We start from the raw sequence: 20,013 nt of genomic DNA, 5'->3' as shown, positions 1-20,013 counted from the left end.
CAACTTGACCGCTACCCCGGGTAGCACCACATCCAGCAGATGAGGGTGTGCGTGTCCTAGCCATCTGCGAAAGAAATATTCCAAAGTCAATCTCAAGTTATCTCAACGCACGATAAAAGAATTAAAGAAGGGAAAACATTCCTAGATGTTCAGTAGCCTCAAGATCATAAGTATGGGCGCCTACATACCCATGAACAAGACTCTACTAAACATTGCTCCATGACTCGGGACTTAAAGCCTAAACTCTGATACCAACTTTGTCACGACCCAATTTAGGATCATGACCGGCACTTAGGAGCAAGTTCCCCCAAGTAAGCCTCATCGGTATTTTACAGAAAATCGAACAGCGGTTCCCCTATTTTTGGACTATTCCAAAAACTTTCCTGTCTCATAAACAAGTAACAACCAACTAATATTCACCTAAATCAGTCATAATCTTCATCAACTAACCACAAACGGGTTTCCACCAATATTACCAACCTCCTCAACATAATAAAACCAAACCCAACTCTAAAAATACGGAAAGAAAGTATAATACTAGTAACTAGTCCATATCAACAAATGAATACTCACGACACTAAAAGGATGACTATGGAGCGACTCTAAGAGTTCAAAGAAAAGATCATAACAATAAATAAAATCTCCGCCCACGCGAATAAGTTCGAGGCTCACCAAAAACTATCAACCTGTGCGCTCTAATTAACGAAATCCTCGCCTGCGTCAACTGCTGTCTCTATAAGAAAAATTAACGGGGAATGAGTCGCTAGCTCAATGAATAAAAATACTTAACCACAACCGTTTTTATTGGGGACAAGTTAGAAAACATGTTAGTATATATATTAAACAGAAAATATCATAAGAATGCCCTTTCAGAAACAATAAACAATAATCAGTCTTATCATATTTTTCATGTAATATAAATCAATTGACAATTCGGTAATAAGCTCGGTAAAATACTGTGTAATATCAATATTCATGTTTGGGAGGTTTCAATAAATGGATCATGTAATCGGTATAACTGTGGACTTCTTCGTAAGAAGTCAAATATAACGGTAGTCCCTACTCGAGGGAAATCAGTAACGGTATGCTAGTTCTATCTTCCCACTAGTGATGGCTATAACGGTAATCGGTAATTACAAGGTGCACCAGGTCTAACGAACCCGCCGTTAGCTACGAGATCTTTCAAAGTCTACTCCCATTTATACTTGTCTATGTAATCCGTTTATACTCATAAGAAAATATTTTAAAACAATATAGGGCATTTTGGTTCTTATCAAATCATGTAATTTCATTTCAATAACTGTAAATTCAAGTAACGGTAAAACATATCTAGTGACAACAAGAATATTTAAAACAACGGTAATCATCTCAAATAACTATTTCGGTATCATATCGAGTAAAAGACTTGTCCCATATGCAACTTAAAATAATCGGTAACATATTCATATTAAAAATCATGTGTAAATCATGTAAGTTATAAAAACATAAATTACGGTAAGATTACTACTCACAGTACTCGTGCGGAATACCAAATGCTTCACCTCGAGCAATTCGTACAACTTCCTCCAATCAATCTATAATTATATCAACACCGATCTCGTATTAATTACCTCATTTAGTCTAAATCCATCACTAATTTAGAATACCCAATCCTCCGAGTTTTATATTTTATCATAAATTAACCGAATTATAGTTACCCATGCTATTGTGATGACCCAAAATGTCATCTTTAAATTTAATAATTAATTATATGATCTAAGAACTATTTACCATTACTCGACTTGCGTGTGCAGCCCGTAAAAATTTTCTGGAAAGTTTTCAGGTGAAAATGGATTAAAATGTGAATTAGAGGTTTAAAACTCAACTAGGTTGACTTTGATCAATATTTTGAGCAAACGGACTCAGATTAGTATTTTGACAGTTCCGATAGGTCCGTATCATGAATTGGGACTTGGGCGTATGCCCGGAATAATATTCCGAGGTCCCTAGCCCGAGATATGGAATTTTGATTAAAAATTAAAAGTTTAAGTTCAAATAGTGATCGGATGTCGTATTTTGTGCAAATGACCCCGGAATAGAATTTTAATGATTCCAACAGCTCCGTATGGTGATTTTGGACTTAGGAGCGTGATCAGAATTTTATTTGGAAGTCCGTAGTGGAATTAGGCTTGAAATGCCGAAAGTTGAATTTTTGGGAAGTTTGACTGATGGGTTGACTTTTTGATATCGGGGTCGAAATTCGATTCTGAAAATTTTCATAGCTCCGTTATGTCATTTATGACTTGCGTGCAAAATTTGAGGTCAATTGGACTGGATTTGATAGGTTCCGGTGTTGTATGTAGAAATTGAAAGTTTAAAGTTCATAGATTTTGATTTGAGGTGCGATTAGTCGTTTTGATGTTGTTTGATGTAGTTTGAACCCTCGACTAAGTTCGTATTGTATTTTGGGACATGTTGGAATAATTGGTTAAGGTCCCAAAGGTCTCGGGTGGAATTCGGAAGGTAAACGGAATGGATTTCGGACAAAGAAAGTTGTTGGAAATTTGGGCGAAATTTCTGGTGTGTGGAGCCAAATTTGGAAGCTTATATCTCGTAATTCATAAGGAATCGGAAAATTGTCAAAACATGAAAGTTGTAGTCATTTGTTTCTAGTTTTCTGAAAGTTAAACCATTTATTATTTGGACATTTGTACAGAAAGTTATGATGGATTGAAAGAAGGCTGGTAGAGCAGTTTCGCCAGAAATTCTGATACATGGAGCCGACTTTGGAAGCTTATATCTCGCAATTCATAAGGAATCAGAAAAGTTGCAAAACATGAAAGTTGTAGTAGGTTGATTTTAGTTTTTAAAAAGTTAAACCATTTATTATTTGGACATTTATACATAAAGTTATGATTAATTGAAGGAAGACTGGTAGAGCAGTTTCTGGTGGACTTTTAGTGACAGATTGACAGAAACTTAAGGACCAAAAATGGTCATTTCATTCATTTCGTTTTGGATTTTCGGAGCACGGTTCTTGGGCGATTTTCAAGGAAAAATATTGGGATAAGTGTTCCTTATCCTATATTGATTATATTTCATGATTCCATACTCATTTACATCATGAATCCGTGAATTTATGGAAGAAAAATCAAGATTTTTGCAAAATCTTCAAAAAACGAAAATGTAAGATTTGGAGGCCGAGTTGTTATCGGATTTTGGTAAAATTGGTATGGGTGGACTCGTAATTGAATGGGTTATCGGATTTTGTAAGTTTCGCCGGATTCCGAGATGTGAGCCCTTCGAGCAAATTTTGAGCTAATTTCGGATTTTAATGAAAATGTAATATTTTCTTATGAAATTGATTACTATAATTTTTGTTGACTGTATCGAATTATTTATGACTAGATACGAGTCGATCGGAGTCGAAAAGTTGAGGAAAAAATATAATACTTGGTTAAATTGGAGCAAGTCGAGGTAAGTGACTTGTCTAACCTTGTGTGGGGAAATTTCCACTAGAACTGATATTAATGTGATTATTGAAATGTGTTGAAAGTCGTGTACACGAGGTGATGAGTGTGTACACGGGCTAAATGTGAAAGATTATATTTTTAAATTGTGTAGATCATTGTTGCGCATTTATTAAATTATTTTATCTTGTTATATTCTTAATCATTGATCTGTGATATATATATATTTTAAATTTATTTGCCTTTTTCTGCTAATTGTTTTACCCGTTTAATTGAAACTTGGTTTCTTTTATACTGTGCATTATTTGAAGGTTGATTTTCTTTAAATTAAATATTATTAATATGAAGTATTTGATATTTTTAAATTTGATATTGAAGCAACGTATTAAAAATTTGAAATATTATTTTCCTGAATTATTTATTCTTGAATATTTTCGTAAGATTTTTTTTTGGATTATTCTGGCATGAGCCGTGAGCTCTTTATTATTGAAAAATATTGTTGTTGATTTGTTTTGTGGAAAAATTTAAATATTGGGCACTTGAGGTGCAAATTGTAGTATATTGTGATATTGATACGCATGCGGTGGTATAAGGTATGGGTGTTGAAACGCATGCGGTGAGATAAGGGTGTCTTGATACGCATTGCTAGTAGGGGGACTACTAGAAGTCATGCAGTGTGATAAGGGTGGCTAAAATGCGAGATGCTATTTCGGGAAAAATATTTTCGTCAAATAAATCGTGAAGGCTCCCGCGGTGATATAAGGAAATGAGATATTGTGAAATTATTTATAATTTGGGACTACGAGGCGGTACCTCGGTAGTGTCGTTGTTAATATTGATTTATGGCCATAGTTGCCTTCGATTAATTGTTGTGATTTTCATAAAGTTGAAAGAAGTTCAGTTTTGATTCCACGAGATATTATTTGCAATTATTTGGTGTCATTAAATGTGACATACTATTTGATTCATTTCCAGTGTCATTTTATTTTACTATATTGTTAAACATTTTACCATTCCATTATTATATTTCAGTAGGGCCTCACCTGACCTCGTCACTACTCTACCGAGGTTAGGCTTGGCACTTACTGGGTACCGCTGTGGTATACTTATACTACGCCTCTGCACATCTTTTTGTGCAGATCCAGGTACATTTTATCAGACCACGCATCAGTAAATTAGCTGTACGAGGAGACTTAGAGGTATATCTGCCAGCATCCGCAGACTCCGGAGTCCCCTTCTATCTTACTATGTTGTCTTCCTTATTTGCTTTAGACTCTAATGTATAGAGACATAGAGAATAAATTCTTAGAAACTTGTGACTTATTTTTACCATGTTTTGGGAGTTGAAATTGTTTGAATTGTAGTTTATTTATTTGAGATATTTATTATTATTCCGCATTGATAGGCTTACCTAGTCTTAGAGACTAGGTGCCATCACGACATCTTACGGAGGAAATTTGGGGTCGTGACAAGTTGGTATCAGAGCTCTAGTTTCATAGGTGTTATGAGTCACAAGCAGGTTTAGTAGAGTCTTGCGGATCGGTACGGAGACGTCTGTATTTATCTTCGAGAGGCTATGAAACTGTTAGGAAATATTCACTTCTTTGATTCCTTATCGTGCGACATTGATTTAGTTTGAAACATATATCTTATATTCCTTTGTATCCACTCATGTATGACATTGCGCACCTGGTATCAGTTGTGCGTCAATGGTTTGTGATGCCGCAGATGGACTACGAGGGAGCCAGAGATGCTCAAACATTGCCTCAACATGTTGTTCCGACTGAAGATGTGGGTGTATTGAGAGATCACCTAGTGAATCATGTGGGGGTGCAACAGACGTTGGCATATGGTTGATTTATACGAGCTGTGAAGGTTATTATTGTGGATCATCAGAAGTTGTGACCTATGACTTCGCACCGAGTGGGGGGAGTCCACTACCAATGGGTGGATTGCGGGGTCATGTGTTATATCAGTTTTGGCCTGAAATGTATATATGTGGTACTGAAAGGTTCCCTAAAATTTACACATGTCTAAGGCCTGAGATTTTGTAGAGGATAACGTTGGGACTTGCGGTATGTCCGCCTCTTTAATAATCCTATACTTCAATACCAAAGGAGTTATAGAAACAATTCTAAATTTGTAGAAGGTCTACTCAGCGTGGACATCACTGTTGCAGATTTTGGGGTGCTTCGGAGGAAGTACACTTGTTGACGAGAGTCTGGACAATGTGGTTAAAGATTTGTCTGTATGGAGCTCTACTTTTGTGATTGTTGTGTATAAATAGGGGTAAGGGTTACCCCAAAGAAGAATCGAAGAGTATGTTAAGAAATGGGCCAGCTCAACACTGTTGAGTCAGCATAACAAAAGAAGAAATTTGCCTTGGGAGAGATAATTCTCCACCAGTGTTCGTGGCAAGCCTATGAAGAGGGAAGACCAGCCAATGCAACACTGCCCACTTGGCTCAATTCTTAGAAACGCTTTTGAAAGAGTTTGTTTCCCAGTCTCTCCGTAATGCATGGCGCATAGGGTTTGAACAGTTGCGCCAGGCCACCATTGACGGTGTCAGAATATGCCATCAAGTTCAATAAGTTAGCCCGTCATACTCCTACTTTGCTTCCTACAGCCAGAGGGCGAGTCCACAGACTCATTAAAGAACTCAATTATGATCATAAAATTTTGTACGACTCGGAAGCTACAAGCTGATACTTCATTTCTCCTAGTTGTACAACTTGCTAAGATATTAGAACGTGTTCGGGGTGAGGAAAAAGGAAACTAAGGAGACCAAGACATTTGGAGGTTCTGGGGGATTCAGTGGATTCTACTCTGCAAGTATAAATCATTATGGCGGGGGCTCGGGCAGTCGGCCAGCCCAGTCCGCACATCAGATTACTCGGGGTGCTCCAGTAAGTTCTTTTAATGCACCACCGACATGAGTTCCTACAATGGTTATTCCAGTTGTCTGGCACAGACTCAATATGAGCAGCCAAACCCACAAATGGGTTGTTATGAATACGGTGATACTAGGCATATCATGAGAAAATTGTCCCAAACTTGGGAGAGACATATTTCATCAAAGCACTCAGGCTACGTGCCCCATTGAAGTTACTACACCACCCACATGACTAGTTAGGGGTGGAGGACATGTGGGTAGAAGGCGTCCTAGAGATGGAGACCCAGCCGTTAATATATTTTTATGGTATGGCGGAGGTCGCTACATCAGTTGGGGTCGTTACAGATATGACCTTGATATAATATAAAGGAATAATTTTCTTAACTTGATTCGGTTCTCAGTATCGAAACGAGTCCTTCTATAGTGCTCCACTTATGAGTGAGCTTCGTAATTCTATAATCTACTTATATGTTTACTCTTGTTGGGAGATTCTATGGAGATAACTACGCCTATCACTCCATGTTGGTCACTAATAAGAGTTGTGAGGATAAAGGTGGCTTTATGTTACTCATTTCGGTAAGTTTTGATGTAAATTCTGAATAATTAATTGCAAATTATGAATTATATGCCCTACCAGTGTGGGGTTCATTATGTGTTATGATTTTATTTAACGGAAATTATTTAGAAGGAGCAAATGAAAAGTTTTGATTGGCACGATGTGCATATTACTTGTGATTCAGAATTGAGGATGAGATCCTCGCATTTAATATAAACTGATATATTTAAACCGGGCTACGAGCTGCGATGGAAGTTATATAAGGACGAGATCCTTGTGAGGAAAATTCTTGTGTTTAAGTTCTCCCTTGTAAATTTTAATTTGTACTATAGTACTAATAGGGATTCATGCCTGTTAGGCTTATTTGAAAATACTTATATGAAATCCTCTGTGCATACTTGCTAAATTTGTGTTGTAATTATTGAGTTTTAACTTACGAGATAGGTTCCCGCCCAGGTGACATTAAATATGACTCATTATTTTGGGTAAATAATTTTGAGGTCTTCATGCCTCGTGTCTCGTTATCAGTATTGTGAAAGTTTGAAATGAGATTTTTGTTAACATGAAGTTAATTGACGATTATGTAATTGATTATGAACAACTATGAAGACCAGATTGACCCAGAAGGGTGCTCTGTTCAGATGGACCGAAGAATGTAAGGAGAACTTCCAAAAGCTCAAGACAGCTTTGACTACAGCCCCAATGTTGGTATTACCTACATGTCCAGGGTCTTATATTGCGTATTGTGATGCGTCGCATATTGACCTCGGCGCAGTGTTGATGCAAGACAGTAGGGTGATTGCCTACGCGTCCAGACAGTTAAATGTACATGAGAAGAATTATATTGTACACAACCTTGAGTTAGCAGCTATTGTTCATGCCTTAAAGATCTGGGGGCATTATTTGTATGGTGTCCATTGCGAGGTCTACACCGATCACCGAAGTCTACAACATATGTTTAAACAGAAGGATCTTAATTTGCGGCAGCGGAGACGGTTGGAGTTGCTTAAGGATTATGATATCACCATTCTCTATAATCTTGGGAAGGCCAATGTAGTAGCCAATGCCTTGAGTCGTAAGGCGGAGAGTGTGGGCAGCTTAGCATATTTACCAGTAGCAGAGAGGCCTTTGACCTTGGATGTTTAGGCCTTGGCCAACCAGTTTGTCAGATTGGATGTTTCCGAGACGAGACGAGTTTTGGCTTGATTGGTTTCATAGTCTTCTCTTTATGACCGTATCAGGGAACGCCAGTATGATGACCCCCATCTACTTGTCCTTAAGGACACAGTTCAGTATGGCGATGCCAAGGAAATCACTATTGGAGATGAAGATGTATTACGGATGTAGGGCAGGCTATGTGGGCCAAATGTAGATGGTTTGCGCGACTTGATTTTTTAGGAGGCTCACAGTTCGCGGTACTCCATTCATCCGGGTGCTGCAAAGATGTATCAAGACTTGAGACAACACTATTGGTGGAGGCGGATGAAGAAAGATATAGTGGAATATGTAGCTCGGTGCCTAAATTGTCACCAGGTGAAATATGAGTATCAACGACCAGGTGGATTGCTTCAGAAGTTAGAAATTCCAGAATGGAAATGGGAGCGGATCACTATGGATTTCATTGTTGGGCTCCCACGGACTCGTAGGAAGTTCGATGTAGTTTGGGTGATTGTGGATAGATTGACCAAGTCAGCTCATTTCATTCCTGTGATTACTACTTACTCTTCAGAGCAGCTAGCTCAGGTATATATTCACGAGATTGTCAGACTTCATGGTGTACCAGCATCTATCATCTCTGACCGAGATACACAGTTTACCTCACGGTTTTGGAGGGCAGTACAGCGTGAGTTGGGTACTCGTGTGGAGTTGAGTACAACATTTCACCCTCAGACGGACGGGCAGTGCGAACGCACTATTCAGATACTGGAGGATATGCTTCGTGCGTGTGTGATAGATTTTGGGGGTACTTGGGATCAGTTCTTACCACTTGCGGAGTTTACTTACAACAACAGTTACCAGTCAAGCATTCAAATGGCTCCGTATGAGGCCTTGTATGGTAGGCGGGGCCGGTCTCCAGTGTGTTAGTTCGAACCAGGCGAGGCTAGACTTTTGGGTACAGACTTGGTTCAGGATGCCCTGGAAAAGGTTAAGTTGATTCAGGATCGACTTCGTAAAGCCCAATCTAGACAGAAAAGTTATGTGGATCGGAAGGTTCGTAATGTTGCATTCATGGTTGGTTAGCGGGTATTGCTCCGGGTTTCGCCTATGAAGGGTGTGATGAGGTTCGGGAAGAAGAGAAAGTTGAGCCCTAGGTATATTGAGCCTTTTGAGATTCTTGAGAGAGTTGGAGAGGTGGCTTACAGACTTGCACTACCACCTAGTCTTTTTGTGGTTCATCCGGTATTCCATGTTTCTATGCTTCGAAAATATCACGGCGATCCGTCTCATGTGTTAGACTTCAGTTGGACAAGGATCTATCTTATGTTGAGGAACCTGTGGCTATTTTAGATAGGCAGGTTCGAAAGCTGAGGTCAAAGAACATTGCTTCCGTAAAGGTTCAGTGGAGGGGTCATCCGGTCGAGGAGGCAACTTGGGAGGTCGAGCATGATTTACGCAGCTGTTATCCACACTTATTCACCAGCTCAGATACTTTTTCTAACTCCGTTCGAGGACGAACGTTTGTTTTAGAGGTGGAGAATGTGATGACCCAAAATATCATCTTTAAATTTAATGATTAATTATGTGATCTAAGCACTATTTACCATTACTAGACTTGCGTGTGCAGTCCGTAAAAATTTTTCGGAAAGTTTTCAAGTGAAAAATGGATTAAAATGTGAATTAGAGGTTTAAAACTCAACTAGGTTGATTTTGGTCAACATTTTGAGCAAACGGACTCGGATTAGTGTTTTGATAGTTCCGGTAGGTCCGTATCGTGAATTGGGACTTGGGCGTATGCCCGAAACCAAATTCCGAGGTCCCTAGCCCGAGATATAGAATTTTGATTAAAAATTAAAAGTCTAAGTTCAAATAGTGACCGGATATCGAATTTTGTGCAAATGACCCCAGAATAGAATTTTGATGATTCCAACAGCTCCGTATGATGATTTTGGACTTAGGAGCGTGATCAGAATTTTATTTGGAAGTCCGTAGTGGAATTAGGCTTGAAATGACGGAAGTTGAATTTTTGGGAAGTTTGACCGAGGGGTTGGCTTTTTGATATTGGGATTGAAATCCGATTATGAAAATTTTCATAGCTCCGTTATGTTATTTATGACTTGCGTGCAAAATTTGAGGTCAATTGGACTGGATTTGATAGGTTCCGGTGTTGTTTGTAGAAATTGAAAGTTCAAAGTTCATAGATTTTGATTTGAGGTGCGATTAGTCATTTTGATATTGTTTGATGTGATTTGAAGCCTCGACTAAGTTCGTATTGTATTTTGGGACATGTTGGAATAATTGGTTAAGGTCCCGAAGGTTTCGGGTGGAATTCGGAAGGTAAACGGAATGGATTTCGGACAAAGAAGGTTGCTAGAAACTTGCAGAGGAGCCAAGTTTGGAAGCTTATATCTCGTAATTCATAAGGAATCGGAAAATTATCAAAACATGAAAGTTATAGTTGTTTGTTTCTAGTATCCAGAAAGTTAAACCATTCATTATTTGGATATTTGTACAGAAAGTTATGATGGATTGAATGAAAGCTGGTAGAGCAGTTTCGCTAGAAATTCTAATGCATGGAGCCGACTTTGGAAGCTTATATCTTGCAATTCATAAGGAATCAGAAAAGTTGCAAAACATGAAAGTTGTAGTCGGTTGATTCTAGTTTCCAAAGATTTAAACCATTTATCATTTGGACATTTGTACATAAAGTTATGATCAATTGAAGGAAGACTGATAGAGTAATTTCTGGTGGACTTTTAGTGACGAAAAATGGACTTTTAGTGATGGAAAATGGACATTTAGTGACGGATTGCCAGAAACTTAAGGACCAAAAATGGTCATTTCATTCATTTCGTTTTGGATTTTTGGAGCACGGTTCTTGGGCGACTTTTGGACGATTTTCACAGGAAAATATTGGGGTAAGTGTTCTTTATCCTATATTGATTATATTTCATGATTCCATACTCATTTACATCATGAATCCGTAAATTTATGGAAGAAAAATCAAGATTTTTGCAAAATCTTTCAAAAATGAAAATGTAAGATTTGGAGGTCGAGTTGTTATCGAATTTTGGTAAAATTGGTATGGGTGGACTCGTAATTGAATGGGTTGTCGGATTTTGTAAGTTTCGCCGAATTCCGAGATGTGGGCCCCACGAGCAAATTTTGAGCTAATTTCGAATTTTAATGAAAATATAATATTTTCTTATGAAATTGATTACTATAATTTTTTGTTGACTGTATCGAATTAATTATGACTAGATATGAGTCGATCGGAGTCGGAAAATTTGAGAAAAAACCATAATACTTGGTTAAATTGGAGCAAGTCGAGGTAAGTGACTTGTCTAACCTTGTGTGGGGGAAATTTTCCCTAGAATTGATATTAATGTGATTATTAAAATATGTTGAAAGTCATGTACACGAGGTGACGAGTGTGTACACGGGCTAAATGTGAAAGATTATAATTTTAAATTGTGTAGATCATTGTTGCGCATTTATTAAATTATTTTATCTTGTTATATTCTTCATCATTGATCTGTGATATATATATTTTAAATTTGTTTGCCTTTTTCTGCTAATTATTTTACCTGTTTAATTGAAACTTGGTTTCTTTTATACTGTGCATTATTTTAAGGTTGATTTTCTTTAAATTAAATATTATTAATATGAAGTATTTGATATTTTTAAATTTGATATTGAAGCAACGTATTAAAAATTTGAAATATTATTTTTCCTGAATTATTTATTCTTGAATATTTTCGTAAGATTTGTTTTTTGGATTATTCTGGCATGAGCCGTGAGCTCTTTATTATTGAAAAAATATTGTTGTTGATTTTTTTTGTGGAAAAATTTAAATATTGGGCACTTGAGGTGTAAATTGTGATATATTGTGATATTGATACGCATGCGGTGGTATAAGGTATGAGTGTTGAAATGCATGCGGTGAGTTAAGGGTGGCTTGATACGCGTGGCTAGTAGGAGGGGCTACTAGAAGTCATGCGGTGTGATAAGGGTGGCTAAAACGCGGGATGCTATTTCGGAAAAAATATTTTCTTCAAATAAATCGTGAAGGCTCCCGCGGTGATATAAGAAAATGAGATATTGTGAAATTATTTAGAATTTGGGACTACGAGACGGTAACTCGGTAGTCCCCTTGTTAATATTGATTTATGGCCATAGTTGCCTTCGATTAATTGTTGTGATTTTCATAAAGTTGAAGGAAGTTCTGTTTTGATTCCACGAGATATTATTTACAATTATTTGGTGTCATTAAATGTGACATACTATTTGATTCATTTCTAGTGTCATTTTATTTTACTATATTGTTAAATATTTTACCATTCCATTATTATATTCCAGTAGGGCCTCACATGATCTCGTCACTACTCTACCGAGGTTAGGCTTGGCACTTATTGGGTATCGTTATGGTGTACTCATACTACGCTTCTGCACATCTTTTTGTGCAGATCCAGGTACATCTTATCAGACCACGCATCAGTAAACTAGCTGTACGAGGAGACTTCGAGGTATATCTGCCAGCGTCCGCAGACTCCGGAGTCCCCTTCTATCTTACTATATTGTCTTCCTTATTTGCTTTAGACTCTAATATATTATAGAGAATAAATTCTTAGAAGCTTGTGACTTATTTTTACCGGGTTTTGGGAGTTGAAATTGTTTGAATTATAGTTTATTTATTTCAGATATTTATTATTATTCCGCATTGATAGGCTTACCTAGTCTTAGACATTAGGTGCCATCACGACATTCTACGGAGGGAATTTGGGGTCGTGACAGCTATGAGTAATTTAAATTAGTCCAAAATCTTTTAAATAAAAAGGTATTTATATGTTTTATTCTTTGTACTGTTCAATTTCCTTAATCGTGTGCATAAATTGAAACTGAAATAACATTACTGTCCATAATATTCCTTCTTTTTTTTCAAGTGAATTTATCCTACAGTAACATTGACCAACTTTCAATTGCATAATTTGCCCAGAATAACTCTTATTGGTATTAAATTTCTTATACCTTGTAAAAACCCTTCAAATTTATGAACTGAGATAAAAAGAATTACCAGAAGAAAAGAGCCCATATGAGATATGTATTACCCGTAAGAACCGGTGTGTAATTAAGATTTCTCAAGGTTTGGTTCCAGCCTTTTTGTTATTCTTCTTCTTCTTCTTCTTCTTCTTTTGTTTCCTCTATGTTTTTTTTGTTCCTTCTCTGTTGTTTAGTAGCAGCTTTCCTACGTCCCTTTTCCCCTTTTTACGCTTCTTCTTCTAATGGGCTTTAGCCCATTCTCCTATTATTATTTTTTTAAAACTTTAGTTAAAGACTTATATACCATTATTAATAAAATATAAGGTATTACATTCAGCTAGCCTGATTCTTATTGGTGTCACAAATACTTTAACAAGATCAGTATCTTTGTGGGCTTTGTCTAGGCTAAGTAAATTACTCCTTGGTCATGACATTCTATGGAAGTACCTGTAGACATTTAAAAATGACTGAATTAGTCCATATAGAATTGGGTTTAAATCCTAAATTCAGAAAATTAAATTTTCAGCTCAAATATATATGAATATTTAAGTAAAAGTCCAATTTTATTAGGCTAGTTCATCTAGTTGAACTTCATACGATTATTTCTCTCTTATTAATTAGTTAGAGGGTCATCAAACTCAAGATCAACCTTAATTCAATAGTTGAACAGACGAATGAAATGATACTTTCGTCGAACTTTGTATAATTCTAGAGATAATAGCACTTATTGATATTTGGCAATGAAATGCTACAATTTGTTACACTTTCTTTTGTCTTTTGATTTTTCAAAACACAAAATTTATTGTTATACTAGTGATTTTGTCCGCGCTTTGCGCGATTATAAAAATATTTTATCTTACAAATATAAAAACTATAGACATACTGGAACCAAAAATACAGAAGACTTTGTTATCATAAATAAGTAAAATGAAAGGAATTAGACATCTAAAGCATTTAATTTGCTTCTACCAAAGGAATTAGAATGCAGTTTATTTGAATTTTACCTAATTAAGAATGATTTAAGGAGTATTGTGCGATGAAAAGGCAAAATTAAAACCAAAATTACGTAAATTTCATCTTACAACTGCCAATTACTATACAAATAAGATAAAAATAATATTATTGGCTGTACACTTATAATTTTATATAAATGAATTTAAACTTTTCATTACCAATGTAATAGTCCAACAAGTGAGAAGCTTTTCTAGTTCCACAATATTCCTCACAGCCAAATATAAATGTCATCTAAAATTTTTATTCTTGTTATATATCAAGCCCAATTTTCAACCAATCTATGATCATTCATCACAAATTAAGTCTACGAAACCCATTAAAAGAAATTGTGTACAAATAGAGATTTGCAAATCATTTCTAACAAATCAAACTTCTACTGAATACAACAAGATAGTAAAAATAGAACATAATGAACTATATAAAATATTTAGTTTATGTAAGAGTGTCTTTCTCTAAAGAAATCAAAGCATTTCAGCAGATTTATAACATGATTTTATGTTTGAAGCTCTCCCTATATTTGAGTAATTATTGGTGCTAATATTCAACTCAGTTTTTTTTGTCATCAAAACTATATAGTATAATATATAAACTCGTAATCAAACTACCCTTTTAAAATGCTGAGGTCACTACATATAAATTAAGTATGAGTTTATCCGGATTAAAGATTATTAAAACAAATTTCACTCTTTTTCATTGGGACTAAATCTCAAACCCATAAAAAAGACAAAACAACAGTTTGAATTTTCCCTCAAGAACAATTAATAGTGTTGACATAAATTTTCAAGAACCGAAACCAAACCTTCTAGTATATCTATATCTATATCTATATCTATATCTATATCAGTGTTTTAAAAGGCGTGTGCGTAAGACGGGGCGTTTTACATATGCCTCAGCGGGGCGTAAGCCCCATAGATATTTAATTTTTAATATTTTATAAAATAATATAATGACAGTTAATATTTATAAACAGGTAAAATTGCATAAAAATTGAAGAAAACTATATATATGTGTGCTCCATCCCCACAAAAAACTAATCAAAATAATCTATTATACGTTACTTACAAGCACAAGTAATTTGAGTCTAAAAGAATAAAGTTTTCTATATGGAGGAACAAAAAGGATGATTAACCTGCAAAAAACGCGCCCCGAACGCCCCAAATTGCGGGGCGTACGCCTCTTGAGACTTTCGCCCCACACCATCGCCCCGGGGCGTTTTTGGTACGCCTCGCCCCAGGGCTCGCCCCAGAAACGCCTTTTAAAATAGAGATCTATATATATATATATATATATATATATATATAATAAACTGGGGAAAATAAAAGATGACGCGCCGTGTTTCTTTGGCCAAGAAACTCAATTATCTTTTTTCTCCTTTTTTTGACCTTTCCCTTCATTTCTTCATTTATCTAATTATTAATTTTTGAAAAGTCTTCAAATGCAATTAATCAACTTTTCACCTAATTAATTTCAAAAATAACTGAAAATAATAACTCTGCATCAGCTACAATTTGATTATAATCATTATGACTATCATGGACTGATAAAGGTTTATTAATCTAGACAAAAGAAATAAAGGCTTATTAATTCTAGAATTAGTAACCGAAATCACACGATAGGCGGTATATCAAAATCCCTACCATAAATTCACCTCCTCTATCTTCTCCTATTCCCTCAAATTCACATATATACATGCTCTCAATTTTAGGAAGGACCTATTATGTACATTTGTTTCCACCTTTTGATGCTAGCTAGGCTTCCCAGATATGATAATGGATTTGTGTTTTTCTATAGGATGAGACAATTTCCTACTCAACATCCCTACGATAATTAATCAATCTCCAGTAACCAAGCTTATAACTCAAATAATTAAAAAAGAAAGTTGCTTAAAATTGAAAACAGAAGAAATCAAAGAACAAAAAATCAAAAGGGGCAAATAAACAATGAACATGAAGTAATTTTAGCCGTCTAAATATACCCGAATTATAAAAAAAGTAGATATCTTGCATGTGGTAAATTCTAGAGAGAAACATATTTCATTTGGTGAAGATATGTTAGTGAGGTGTAGGAGTTATAAGCAACTTCAACATGTAATGTCCGAAACATAGAAGCAATCAGAATTCAAGGACTAAAGATCAAAGTTATACCGAAGGAAGAGAGAAAAAAGAGACTTTTAAGATAGATAAATGAAAAATTATAAAAAAATTATTATTCTCACCGTAAACCACAAAGCTCCAAGCACTTTGCTCTATCGTGCAAGTAGAGTTTTTAAAGGTTTCCACTAAATAATGTAACATTATATTGCAAGTCGCTTCTACTTGGAGTTTCAAATTCCAATATGGTTGAGATGTGATTGTAGCAACGCTCATGGGTGTAAAACACCATATGACTATAGTTATTTTTTCTATGAACAATTAATATACGTTTTCATAAATACTCAGGAACTTGGAGTTCCTCCACAATGGAATTCCCATGTTCTGGTTCTAGAAGATATTGAAGAGGAAGAAGAATATATTCGAAAGAAGGAATACAAAGAGGTGCAAATAGTCTGGAATTCAAAGAGGTGCGAGAAGTTGAAGAATGACTAAACGTTACCAATCAAGTTGTAAACGGTTTAAGGAAAAAGAATAAATTAGTACGGCAAGAAAAGGAATAAAGTAATAATAATTAGAGAAGATAAATAAGGATTTTGTATTTAAAATAAGGAAAAAGTCCAAAATTTTGAGAAAATAGATAAATAGAGATTCTTACCTATGAAACATGCCACATCAACTCTCAATTTCCCTCTTTTATATTATATAATATAGATTACCATCTTCTGACAACCGTCCAACAAGTGGATTAAACTTTGTTAGAATCTCAGATATTGAATTTTGTAGTTGTGCATGAACTGCTTTAGCACTTTGTAGTTCGAATTTTTTAGTTGGAACAGGAGGGTAGAAGTAAAGAAGGGGTACAACAAAATTAGGAGCAAGCTGATCAAAGAAGGATAGCTTATAGGAATGGAGGTGTTTTGGAGTTGGTAATGATGGTTTAATGAGTTTTTCATTCAAGATTTCAATTTTAATACAAGAACCATTCAAACTTTGCTTGGTTTTGATCATAGTGTATCTCTTGATTTGACTAGCTTAAGCTGGAAATTAAATACTTGGAAATTTTCTGAATTCTTTTGCAATATATTTACTATGTAGAGGCCTTTTAATATGCTCTTTGTTTGTTAGTTGACTTGCAGTCACACTTCCAACTCCCAGTGAAGTATAACATGTCTGTTTTGTTAGACAGTCCGCACTTCAAACTCCGAGGGAAGTATGAAGTTCTAGTTGCTGCCAAAAATTGACTGTCATGTGCTTTTCAATTTTTTTCTTTTTTGTTTACATTCTGAACTTTTGTTAGTCTGATGTTTAAAAAGAATGACAGAGTTCGAAATACAAGTGTCGAATTATTTGATTTTCTGTCTTTCATTGGAAATTGCTTCTTTAATCCTTCTAAAATAAAATTTACTGTATAAATTTTGAGATTACAGAAAACTACTATAAATCTATGAGCTTATGCTTTGTGCACTAACATTAAAAATATAGGCGGATTCAGAATTTGAAAATGACATGTACCATATGAATGATAGGTGGATTCAGAATTTTGAGATTACATTATGCTTTGTGCATTGACATTATGCTTTGTTTGATTCAATCTGATGGGTCGATTGCCTTTCAATTCATTTCGAGTTTATTTGGTTCAATTTAAATGTAGGTTTTTATCGGCATTTATAAATATTACATCTCTTCTATCAATAAAACGAAAACAAAAAACAACATTTTTAATAGGGGAACCAACTCATGTTTGAGATGAACAAGGTGCAGCTACCTCGAGCTGAAAGACGATCCATTACATCGATAGAGGACCTGGTTCATTTAGAGGCATTGGACGGATACACTGCTATCAATCTGCCCGGGATCCTGATTGAACACATGAAGAAGGTGGTATACTTCAAGGATTGGAGCCATGTGTTGCCATATGGGTTCTTGCTCACAATGTTTTTGAACATTTTAAAGTCCCCTTGGGGAGAGCAGCCGTGGGAATTCGGAAGCAAATGTTCTCCATGAGTACCTTAGAGGAATGCGAGTGTATTGATAGGAAAGGGGGAGTGGGCACCAGTTTTACAGTTTAGCTGTTCATTGATGCTTAGAGTGCTGCTAACGAGGAGATAAGGAGGCTAAAGGCCCAGAATGCCATTCTTGAGGGAAAGCTCAGTCAAGCCAGCGCGAAACTTGGTTCTAACAGTGCTCAGGGTGCATGTCAAGCCTCGAAGTCGAGGAACGCAACCGGCGCTCAACCGAGTGAACCCAGCCGAGCAAGCCTACGTTACATCAATCTCTCATCATAACTCATGCGTGATTTATCAAAACATAATTAGATCATGACTTTTATATTGAATACATTTGGTTCAATGACCCATATTTTTTTTTCTTTTCTTTTTCTCTCATGATGGGTACATAGCTTCATAAATATCTGTGAACATAAATACATAACGAAACTCAAAACTTAAGTACATGACCCACAATGTACATTGAGCTTCTATGACAATAGATACCTAAGTACATAAAATCAACTAGACTCGAATGCCCACTGGAATTGTAGCGGGCTCACCATAATCTGATGCGCAGAAGATCTACCAAAGATCCATATCATCCTGTAGAAGTATACCTATATCTATTTAAACGATGCAGCGCCCCCGGTAAAAGGGACGTGAGTACATGTGGAATAATACTCGCATGTAAGGCAAACAGAACAACATATGCATATCATGGTAATTCAAATAAGAGTCATATGAAGTACATCAAGAACTACGAAATATCCCATAGATTCACATTTTAAGTCTCGTTATGCTTACATTATTTTAAACTTCGTTTAGGATTAACTGGGCCATATAAACTATGCGTGAAATATATAATATAAAATAATTGAAATGACATGTACAAACAAGGCCAATGAAAATGGCACGTAATGTCTGCGTTTACAATGCGTCTCACTAAACCGTCCATATCCCTCTCTTATCTTACACCTATACATTTCATAGACCGTCCTTAGTGTTCACATATCATATTAAACACTTATGTGATTCATAGACCATTCATAGGATTCACATATACCATATAATGCATCTGTGTGTTTCATAGACCGTTCACAGTGTTTACTTACACAACACACATGTGTGTTTCATAGACCGTTCACAGTGTTTACTTACACAATACACCTGTGCATTTCATAGACGGTTCACATGATTCACATATTATACACCTGTGCGTTTCATAGCCCGTCCATAGGGTTCATACACATCATTATGCACATAACCATATATAAACTCAACACGACATGTTTAACATTACATTAAGGTCGTAAGTTCTCGGATCATTGGAACACTTCATGTTCATGCTCATCATGGAGAAACATAGCTCATTACATTAGCACATGCATGGTGAATCAATAAGTCAATTTCAATGGCACATGAGCCCAATTTCTTTTCTTAAGGTTCATCATCATTTTAGCATAGGACATCTCCCTTTCATCTCGTTATTCACTCACTTGACATCTTGAGGTCATTAGCTAAGTTCATGATTCTTGAGGACTTAATATCAAAGTCATTTACATACATTATTTTAGAAGCATACAACTATAGTCGAAACCATTGGGACATACAACACCTCGTAATTCTTATTTAGGCAAACGACCACATTTCATGTTCATACTATCACTTCATTAGTACTTTCAACTGCTTACAATATCATTATTTTATTGGCTCCTTTTTGCCATACATATTATTCTTCATTCAGAGTACGGTGGCCGTATCTCATATTCCATACTTTCACTTCATTACTTTCAAGGCTCATCATCATAAACACCAACCCACT

The 20,013-nt window shown here is 35.8% G+C and overlaps 1 pseudogene; it reads right to left on the bottom strand.

Annotated features, from left to right (window-relative positions):
• The window catches only part of LOC104102742 (acetyl-CoA-benzylalcohol acetyltransferase-like), a 42,822-nt pseudogene extending 25,611 nt beyond the window's left edge, over positions 1-17,211 (bottom strand).
• Between the last annotated feature and the right edge of the window lie 2,802 nt (positions 17,212-20,013).

The sequence above is a fragment of the Nicotiana tomentosiformis genome, chromosome 12, assembly GCF_000390325.3.
Source record: "Nicotiana tomentosiformis chromosome 12, ASM39032v3, whole genome shotgun sequence".
Classification (NCBI taxonomy): Eukaryota; Viridiplantae; Streptophyta; class Magnoliopsida; order Solanales; family Solanaceae; genus Nicotiana; species Nicotiana tomentosiformis.
This window is presented reverse-complemented; position numbering and strand designations above follow the sequence as displayed.